The sequence below is a fragment of the Moschus berezovskii genome, chromosome 2 (genome assembly GCF_049115385.1).
Source record: "Moschus berezovskii isolate FMDL1 chromosome 2, NW_MosBer_1.0, whole genome shotgun sequence".
Lineage (NCBI taxonomy): Eukaryota > Metazoa > Chordata > Mammalia > Artiodactyla > Moschidae > Moschus > Moschus berezovskii.
In genome coordinates this window covers 91,628,486-91,640,136 of record NC_142461.1, presented here as the reverse complement: position 1 = coordinate 91,640,136, position 11,651 = coordinate 91,628,486, and positions in this window count along the sequence as shown.

The window sequence follows — 11,651 nt, the reverse complement described above, 5'->3', positions numbered from 1 at the left end:
TAATTGGAGTTAGTTGTAGCAAGGTAGATGAACCTAGAGCCTATAACACAGTGAAGTTAAGTCAAAAAGAGAAAAGTAAATAGCATATATTACTGCATATGTATCTAATCTAGAAAAATATTACTGATGAACCTATTAACAGGGAAGAAATGGAGACGGAGACATAGAGAATGGACTTGCAGACACAGTGGGGGAAGGAGTGGGTAGGATAAATTGAGAAAGTAGCATTGACATATAAACACTACCATGTGTAAAAATAGGTAACTAGTGGGAAGCCACTATATAACACAAGGAGTTCCGCCTGGTGCTCTGTGATGACTTAGTAGGGTGGGACGGGAGGGGAAAGGAGGTTCAGGAGGGAGGGAGTGTGTGTGTGTGTGTATGTAAAACTATGACTCGCATTGTTGTATAGCAGAAACCAACACAAACTGTAAAACAATTATCCTCCAACTTAAAAAAAAATATTTTAAATAAAATTGTTACAAACATGAAATAATTATATAAAAATATTTATAATTGGCTGCTTAAAGCACAACTGATAACATTATACTTTGGGATTTCCAGCAATTGTGGAAGTAAACTATATGACAACAATAGCACAAAGGATAAAGACACAGGAGTGTACTGCTGCAAGGTTCTTATACTACACATGAAAAGGTACAACATCATTTGAAAGTGGACTGTGAGAAGTTGAAAGTACATATTGTTAACCGAAAAGAGACTAATACAAAACAAAACAAAGAGGTATAATCCAACAATGTAAATAAAATGTAATTATAAAAAATAGTCAATTAATCTCAATAAAAGGAAGGACAAAAGGAAAAATGAAAAAAGAACAGGTGGGGCAAATAGAAAATAAACAGCACAATGGCAAATTCAAATACAACCATACAAATAATGACTATAGTTTAAGCATTCCAATTAAAAAGCAGAGATTGCCATACTGACACCAAACAAATGACTGCAAAACTCTTTAAGTAAAAGGCATCAGTTCAATTCAGATGCTCAGTCGTGTCCAACTCTGCGACCCCATGAACCTCAGCACGCCAGGCCTCCATGTCCATCACCAACTCCCAGAGTTCACTCAAACCCATGTCCATCAAGTCGGTGATGCCATCACATCCTCGGTCGTCCCCTTCTCCTCCTGCCCACAATCTTTCCCAGCATCAGGGTCTTTTCAAATGAGTCAGCTCTTAGCATCAGTTGGCCAAAGTAATGGAATTTCAGCTTCAACATCAGTCCCTCCAATGAACACCCAGGACTGATCTCCTTTAGGATGGACTGGTTGAATCTCCTTGCAGTCCAAGGGACTCTCAAGAGTCTTCTCCAACACCATAGTTCAAAAGCATCAATTCTTCGGTGATCAGCTTTCTTCACAGTCCAACTCTTACATCCATACATGACCACTGGAACCATAGCCTTGACTAGATGGACCTTGGTTGGCAAAGTAATGTCTCTGCTTTTTAATTGCTGTCCAGGTTGGTCATAACTTTCCTTCCAAGGAGCAAGCGTCTTTTAATTTCATGGCTGCAATCAGCATCCGCAGTGATTTTGAAGCCCAGAAAAATAAAGTCAACCACTCTTTCCACTCTTTCCCCATCTATTTGCCATCAAGTGATGGGACCAGATGCCATGATCTTAGTTTTCTGAATTTTGAGCTTTAGGCCAACTTTTTCACTCTCTTCTTTCACTTTCATCAAGAGGCTCTTTAGTTCTTCTTTACTTTCTGCCATAAGGGTGGTGTCATCAAAGGCAGAGATAGCTTAAAAGCAAAAAGGATGGACAAACATATAACATGCTAATACTAATCCAAAGAAAACTTGAGTGATAATATTAATGTGAGACAAAGTATACTTCAAAACAAAAAATATTATCATGAATAAAGAAGGACATTTCACAATGATAGAGGGGTTAATTCATCAAGAGGCTATAAGAATCCTAAATGTGTACATAACTATTAACAGAATTTCAAAATACAAAATGTATATCTGAAAGGTGACAAACAAATCTTAGTTATAGTTGGAGACTGGCATCTCTCAGAAATTAACAGAATAAAGATTCAGAAAGTCTGAAGAACACAGAAAAAGGTTATCAACTAACCTGACCTAAAAGATAAATAAATAAATAAAACACTATATTCAACAACAGGCTTCCCAGTGGTAAGGAATCCACCTGCCAATGAGGGAGACTCAAGAGACACGGGTTCGATCCCTGGATCAGGAAGATCCCCTGGAGTAGGAAATGGCAACCCACTCCAGTATTCCTGCCTGGGAAATCCCATGGGCAGAGGAGCCTAGCAGGCTACAGTCCAGGGAGTCGCAAAGAGTCAGACATGACTGAGCATACACACACATACATACACACATCTCAACAACAGCAGAAAGCACAAACTTTCCAATCACACGCTGCACATTTGCCAAATTAGATCCTATTCGGGGGTCATAAAGTGTCTCAATAAACTTAGGAGACTTGAGAAGATATAGAGTATGTTCTACGTCTATCAAAGAGTTAAACTAGAAATTGATAGGGGCTATATTATGGGAAATCCCCAACTATTTGAAAATCAAACAATGCACTTCATGAATAAAGTAGTAAGGAAAAACAGAAAAAAATTTAACCAAATAATTAAAGCAATCAAAATTTATGGAATTCAGCTGAAGCAGAGTTTAGAGGAGAAAATATAGTGAATGCTAATATTAGAAAAGAAAGGTCTCAAATCAATCATTTAAGTTTTTACTGTTAAAAAAAAAAAAACTAGAAAAAGAATGGAAAATTAAACCCAAAGTAAGTGGGGGAAAGTAATAAAGAGCAGAAGTCAACGGTATTGAAAACAGAAAAACAGTACAAAAACAAGGAAACCAAAAATTATTACTAGGAGAAGAGTCAATGAAATTGATAAACCTCTAGTCAGACTAACCAGGAAAAGAAAAAAGACACAAACCACCAATAATTAGAATGAAAAGGGGCACAATTACATTTTCTAAGAGATTAAAATGCAGATGCCTGTCCCTGAAAGTTTATAATCTAGGTGATAAGACAAGCTCTATGTACATAAAACACGGAGCAATCTTACATCAACAGCAATAATAAACAACAACAACCAATCACTTATTAAATGCCAGGAAAAGTTCTAAGTACTTTAAATATATTAAGCCATTCAATCATCACAACCCTAACAGGTAGACACCAGTATTAATCCTACACTACAGATGCATTTGATCAATAGAGATATGATGAAGGTAGATAAGATAATTGAGTACTTAAAAATAGGAGAAGAAAATAGGATTGTAGTGTCCTTGGGAATTTCTTATGGAGGAGATAAGGCTTGAACTAGCTCTTGTAAGGTCTACACTGATGATTACCAAGTTTTTCACAATAGATATCACAATCTAACATTATCAGAGAGTTAGTATTTCAGCAGAGCAGTATAAATCAATTCTTCAGCTGTTTCAATGGACATTTATTGAACACCTACTATGTTTCATGCTTTGGGATCACAGAAATGGATAAAAGAAGAACATCTATTGTGTATGTATACTCAATATACACCATACTGCTAGATGTCATTGGGTTGTAGTCCTCACGTTCAAAAAGTTTGCAATCTAGTTAGATCTCTCTGTGTGTGTGTGCGCGTGTGTGTACATGTGTGCATGTGCAAACCAATCAGAAAGTAACTGAGCCTAGGTCACAGTCATGAGCTACCTTAAGTATTATTATATGGTGCAATTTCCTACAGTTTCCTGCTTTCACAGCAGATTAGTGTGAATTACCCAGAGATACGTCTTAATGGAAATGCCTTGGAGCTGAATCCTGAAAAGCAGGGAGACAGGACATACCAGCATGTATTAACAGGGTGAGAAAGGCTCAGATGAGAACAAGCATAATCTGCTTAGCTAACAGTAGGTAATGTCAGAAGACAGCTGAAGATAAAACTGACCATGTAAAGGGGGAAAAAGGGATACAAACTGGGGCATGAAAATTAACTTAAATCCCAAATTTTTGTTGAGAATATAGGTTTAGTAGTTTTCATCCCCAAATTGTAATTAAATCATTCTGTTTTACTTAGGCAGGAAAAGGGGCATAAATACAAGAGGAAATTCCCAAAACAATGGGAAAAAGGTTTCAATGATTATTTGATATGCATGTGATTTTCTTGGAATTCAAGAAATATCAATACAAATTAAAACAGAGAAAAAAATTTACCTGATCCAAGATTCTATATATTTTTCTAAAGACAAAAGCTTCTTCAAACAATGAGCAAGCATGCATCACTGATGCCACCCAACATCATCAAACTGTAAAGAAAACAGGAACCTTATGCTGGAGTAGGATAATCACTGATATTCCCATGGGCTTGTGAAGGGCCTGCTCTACTCAAATGACAGGGTACTGGGCTTTCAGCATGTCCAGGAGATATTCCCACTGCAATCGGTCAGCAGTTAACAAATGTTCTTAGTGACAGGAACACGCAGTCCAGGAGTACAGCCTTAACTGTCACTGGTGCCTCGGATCACCTAGTGCAATGTCGTTCTCCTCTCTGGCTCCCTCTAATGGCTCCAAATACCAAGTAAACAACTTCACCATATCTGTATATAAATTTGGATACAGGTATCATGTTTGGGTGCTAGATGAGACTAATTAAGTGCTTTGCAGAAGTGTGAAGTTACCTCTTAAACTGGAAGAAAATAAAAAGAAGGAAATCACGAGTGGTGGTTCTGACCCAATCCCTGCCCCTATTGAAGTTTCATAAGATCACAGCGGAAGGTACAATCTACCATAAATTGAAGAGCTCTGTGTTAACAGCAGGAAGCCAAAACTCATCTCACAACCCCTCCCCCACTAATTCAGCATCTCTTCCACAGATTCCAAAATCCTCATGCTGCTATATATCGCCACCTAGCGTCCAGAGGCTGATATTCAGTTCAGTTCAGTCGCTCAGTCGTGTCTGACTCTTTGCGACCCCATGAATCACAGCACGCCAGGCCTCCCTGTCCATCACCAGCTACCGAGATTCACTCAGTCTCATGTCCATCGAGTCGGTGATGCCATCCAACTATCTCATTCTCTGTCGTCCCCTTCTCCTCCCGCCCCCATCCCTCCCAGCATCAGAGTCTTTTCCAGTGAGTCAACTCTTCGCATGAGGTGGCCAAAGTATTGGAGCTTCAGCTTTAGCGTCAGTCCTTCCAATGAACACCCAGGACTGAGCTAGTGGAGGTGATGGAATTCCAGTGGAGATATTTCCAATCCTGAAAGATGATGCTGTGAAAGTGCTGCACTCAAGATGCCAGCAAATTTGGAAAACTCAGCAGTGGCCACAGGACTGGAAAAGGTCAGTTTTCATTCCAATGCCAAAGAATGCTCAAACTACCGCACAATTGCACTCATCTCACATGCTAGTAAAGTCACGCTCAAAATTCTCCAAGCCAGGCTTCAGCAATATGTGTACCGTGAACTTCCAGATGTTCAAGCTGGTTTTAGAAAAGGCAGAGGAACCAGAGATCAAAATGCCAACATCCGCTGGATCATGGAAAAAGCAAAAGAGTTCCAGAAAAACATCTATTTCTGCTTTATTGACTCTGCCAAAGACTCTGACTGTGTGGATCACAATAAGCTGTGGAAAATTCTGAAAGAGATGGGAATACCAGACCACCTGACCTGCCTCTTGAGAAACCTGTATGCAGGTCAGGAAGCAACAGTTAGAACTGGACATGGAACAACAGACTGCTTCCAAATAGGAAAAAGAGTACGTCAAGGCTGTATATTGTCACCCCTGCTTATTTAACTTATATGCAGAGTACATCATGAGGAACACTGGGCTGGAAGAAGCACAAGCTGGAATCAAGATTGCTGGGAGAAATATCGATAATCTCAGATATGCAGATGACACCACCCTTATGGCAGAAAGTGAAGAGGAACTAAAGAGTCTCTTGATGAAAGTGAAAAGAGTGAAAAAGTTGGCTTAAAGCTCAACATTCAGAAAACTAAGATCACGGCATTTGGTCCCATCACTTCATGGCAAATAGAGGCTGATATTAACATTGGTATTTAGTCGCTGTGCTGTGCTGTGCATAGTTGCTCAGTCATGACCAATTCATTGGAAAAAACCCCCATGTCAGGAAAAACTGAAAGCAAAAGAAGAGGGTAACAGGATAAGATGGTTGGATGGCATCATCAACTCAATGCACATGAGTCTGAGCAAACTCCAGCAGATAGTGAAGGACAAGGAACCCTGGCGTGTTGCAGTTCACAGGGTCACAAAGAGTTAGCCACGACTTAGCGACTGAACAAAGTTGTGTCCAACTCTTTTGTGACCCCATGGACTGTAGCCCACCAAGCTCCACTGTTCACAGCTAAGCCCAAAGGTGCCATTTTTCTGCAGTTACCTTCCCAGGGTTTCCTGTTAGATTTGGCTGTTCAGTACTTCAGGAATCCTAGCGTGATTCCTCATTCTACCCCAGGGTATACCCGAGAAAGTGTAGCTTTGGATTTATTTTATTGAGTTAAACCCCATTTTGTATATTATCCTCAAGTACTTTGAAACTGCAAATAATTCCTCAGGATAACTCTTTCTCAACACTTAGCATATACCTCACTTCCCCTTTCCTTCTTATGTTTCTCCTTCATTGGCCCATGGACTCTCTCTATCTAGTCTATACATTTTAATAGCATAACTTGCTGCATGATTATAATTGGCAAGAGAGGGCTGTAACAGAAATGCATCAGGATTGTTTGTAACACCAACATCTGAGTGGCTTTCATTTTGGCAATTCAGGCTTTCCCTCCTTCTAGTCCCACAACCACACAGTAGGAGAAAGAGATATTAATGAACAATCAAAAATCAAAAGAGTAACAGACTATCACAGAAATGAAAAATAATTTCAAGGATTAATTAAGAGGCCCTATTTCCCTCCAAGCAGTCTTTAGAGTATAAGCCCAAGCAAGCCATTCCTAGACAGGAAATATCAACATTTTGAAGATGTGAGTTTTCAGTTAGCAATAACTCTCTGAAACCATTTTTAGACCAACATTTTTTTGAACCAGACTTTTTTCCATATCAGGCAAAATAGAAGGTTCAGGTGTAGAAATATAAACATGGAACAAGGTCCTTAGTTTGCCTTTGAGTTAAATTTGCCAGACTGCCATGCAATATCTAAGTCCTACTTATACTAACAAATTATGCACTGTTTATCTGAAACTCAAATGTAACCAAGAGTTCTATATTTTATCAGTCAACCCTATATGAAGTAGACTAAAAGATCTAGTTGGGGGAAATAACTAGGCTCTTAGCAGAACCAGTCATTTTTATGGAAAAGGTCCTTTGGTGGGGGGTTCAAAAACCAATACCAAAGCAGAGGCCCAATGTTGTAAGCATTCAAATAACATTTTGCATTTATTTAATACTTGAAAATTTATAAAACATTTCATAAATTTTGTATTACCTGGGTCCTCCTCATGATAGTCCTTATGTGGGCATTTTTATGCCTGTTTCAAGGCTCACAGATGTTAAGGCATCATCATGCTGATCCATATGGACTTTATGAAGAAGATAGAACCTGAATCCAAATACCTGAGTATGGTGCAGAGTTCACAAATAAAGACAATGTTCACATGAACAGACAAGCCTTTCAATCCCTAAGCTGCAGATAAAAATTAAATATCTGGCAAACCCAGCACAAAATTAACGTTGTAACATAAGGTCAGGAAAAGGAAAAGATATTCTAAATGAGTCACTGAGCTGCTTTAAATACTTTGTCTGTGGACTCCAGCTTGGCTTTTTAAACCACATACACTCACTTTGCTTCCCCAAGTACAAAGAGACATTATTCTTCAGATGTACTTATATTCGCATGTACCCAAAATTTCTAAATCTCCAACCACTTCTCTTTGTAAGTCATTCATACGTCCTAGAGGTCTTTAATAAAATCACAGGAAAATCCAACTCTGTTTAACTTGCAGTTCATTTTCCCTAGACCTATACACTGAAAATTCAGATGTTCTTCTAACACTTCTTTCAGCTATTAATGATCAGGGCCGTCTTTAAACTGTAGAGTAGTGGCAGCTAGTGTTCACGATGTGTATTGCACTGCTCCCCAGCAGTTTTATCTTTTACCTGTGGTCCTCAAATTCCAGTGTTCATAAAAAACAAAAGTCCCCTGAAGCGTTAAAACATAGTTTCCTTAGCCTCTTATAGATTCTGATTCTATATAATATGGGGTATGAACATTCTGCAAGGCCCTATGCTACTGTCTCTTTTCTACCTCCTGGTGAATCTCATTCAAGAGAACTTTATTGTACACATGAATCACTGTGGATCTTCTTAAAACACAGATCCTGTGGCAACAATTTTGGGTTGGAACCAGAGACTCTGCCTTTTTAACAAGCTCCCAGGTAGCATTATACCCTCACTTCAGATCGAAGCATTCACCACAGCCTGAATCGTAAGTTTACAAAATGTGACTTATGGATGTTTCTCAGTGTTTAATCAGATTTTGCTTAAATCTTCTCACTCCTATTCTCTGCTCTGACTTTATGCTTTAAGTCCTAAAATACAGCCACCATCACCTCAAAAAGAAGTAGCTCAGAACAAAACAGGCCAACATCCTGAGTCCCACATAAGTCCATGCCTGTTCCTTTCTAGACCAAACCATTTCCTGATACCAGAGAGGAGGGCCTAGGCAGCATCATCACCCCTGATAAGCCTGTGCATACATATGGGAACCACAGCTCCTTACCACATTATCATCCCCCTGCGAGGATGGAGTGCAAACATGATGACAAATGATGATGACAAGCGATGATGAGGAAGATGATACCAGCTAACATTCATTGCACGCTTGCTAAGTGCCAGGCACTGTGCTAAACTCTTTACAGGGACTGTATGTATGTATGTATCATGCAATCTCATATCTTCACATGGACTGTCTTTATGGATTATCTCATATATATCATATACGTCTGTAAAGCAGATAATATTGTCTCCATTGTAATGAGGAGGAGAGAGACAGAGAAGAGCACATAGGCAATTTTTATGTTTAATATCACAATTAAAGTCCAGTGACAGCATGTATAAGGGAGGGCTCTTCCTCCCTTATGTCCCAGAGACAAATAACATTCACTGTGTAACATTTCTCTATGACATCCACATATCACCACCTAGCAATGGATAGCTGGAACATACAGGGGGTTTCCGGGAAAATCTTGAGTTTTTAGAAATGGCCAAAACTAGGCCTGTCTTAATGTATCAAACACTAAAGAGCTATTGCAGAAGATACAGGCAACTTAAAAATATGTGTTCTCAATAGTTACGTTCTAAAACCAAATCAAAGAATAAAAACCAAGTGTTCACACATGTTTTCTTTTATTCATACCATTTTTTAATTTATATCATTATCCTTTTTGACTCTTTATTTGCTTACAACCAGCTAATAGTTCCACGCACCCTTAAAAAAAAAAAAAACACAGAATTTTGTCTCTAAACTTCTAATGTGCCTTAGATATGCGTGGCTGAGCAGAAAATATTCCCTCTTGTCTCTTTGCTTTTATAATCCTATTGTTTTTACAGAAAGAGTTAGCTGCAATACAACAGTCTTTCCAAGTTGAGCACAGTGATGACTATATATTCCTCAGTTTGCTTAAGTATGTATCCTTTGTTATTGAGAATTAGTGGAAGCCATGTAAATGTTTTAAAAAGCCATGTTTATCACAAAGTATTAATTCAGGCAGCTGTGAGAAAGAGAGACGAGAAAGAAAACCCCAAGGATTACATATAGGCCTCTGAATAATCTCGTAATCTGTACTTTGATCAGTCATTACAGTTGCATGAAGGGCCTGCTTTATCTCTGAAGAATAAGAACAACCCAAGAGAGAGGAAGGAGGAAAGCAAATAGATAAGGGAAAATTGGATAACAGTTGAGAGACAAACTCACCTCTCGTTCTTCTTCGCCCTTGTTTTACTGTCATGGGAGACACAGAGATTCTGGAGCCAGACAAATCCAAGTTTGAAACTCCTATTCATCACTGCATGTAGCTGTGTGGCATCAGGCAGTTTACTTAGCCTCTCTGAGTCACGGTTTCCTCGTTTATGCTATGGAGACACTACTACTCCCCCAGGCCAGTTGTTGGGTAGATAAACATTCTTGTAGGATCGAGCCTGGAAATAGAACAGAAAGAGGGTATTACTTTCGGTTATTGTTATTTAGTCACTAAGTCCTGTCCAACTCTTCTGTGACAGCTAGACTATAGCCCACCATGCTCCTCTGTCCACGGGATTTCCCAGGCAGGAATACTTGGGTGGGGTGCCATTTCCTTCTCCAGGGGATATTCCCAACCCAGGATTGATCCCAAGTCTCCGCATGGCAGCAGATTTTTTACCACTGGGGTATGCTGGCTATGGGGCTTCCCTGGTAGCTCAGAAATAAAGAATCTGCCTGCCATACAGGAGACAATTCAAGAGATGCTGGTTTGATCCCTGGGTCTGGATGATTTCCTGAAGGAAGGCATGGCAACCCACTCCAATCTTCTTGCCTGGAGAATTCCATGGACAGAGAAGCCTGGCAGGCTACAATCCACAGGGTCAGAAAGAGTCAGACACAACTAAAGCAATTTAGCACACACGCATGATGGCTATTAATGGCCACCACTTCTTCATCTGTTCAACTTTCAACAAATTATTGATCATCTCTCTATGTCAGGAGTACAGTGAACTCCCAGGACTACAGTGAACAAACAGGAAAAGTCTCTTCCCTCAACAGATTGTGTTTCATCCTTTGAATACCCAGTTATCAAAATTCCATTCCCCCCACCCACTACTCCACTGAAACTCCTCTGGCAAAGTCACCATTGCCTTAGTTATCAAATACAATGGATTGGTTTTGGTCCTCAACAACACTTTTTTATAGCATCTAATATAATTGAGCAATTATCATCTTCATGCCTAGAATACTCTCTCTTGATTTCCTTTTACCCTCTAACTGAAAATTTTCAGTCTCCATTACTAGTTTTTATTTCCTACTACCTCTTTAATTAATATAACCTAATCTTCTGACTTTTGCCCTTTTTCTTTTACATGCTACACTAGTGGTTCTTGATCTTTTCACTTATGAACTTTAAGAATCTGAAGAAGCTATGTGCTGACTTCCTAGGGGGTGGAAATGGATCTGCTTACAAATAAACAAAAATTTGCATACATTTTCAGGAGCTTCACAGACCTTCTTCTTTTAAAACCCATTATTGAACTCCAGGTTAAGGAGTTTCTACTGCAGATGCTGATTGCAGCCATGAAATTAAAAGACACTCCTTGGAAGGAAAGTTATGACCAACCTAGATAGCATACTAAAAAGCAGAGACATTACTTTGCAAACAAAGGTCCATCTAGTCAAGCCTTTAGTTTTTCCAGTGTCATGTATGGATGTGAGAGTTGGACTGTGAAGAAAGCTGAGGGCCGAAGAATTGATGCTTTTGAACTGTGGTGTTGAAGAAGACTCTTGAGAGTCCCTTGGACTGCAAGGAGATCCAACCAGTCCATTCTAAAGGAGATCAGTCCTGGGTGTTCATTGGAAGGACTGATGCTGAAGCTGAAACTCCAATACTTTGGCCACCTCATGTGACAAGCTGACTCACTGGAAAAGACTCTGATGCTGGGAGGGATTGGG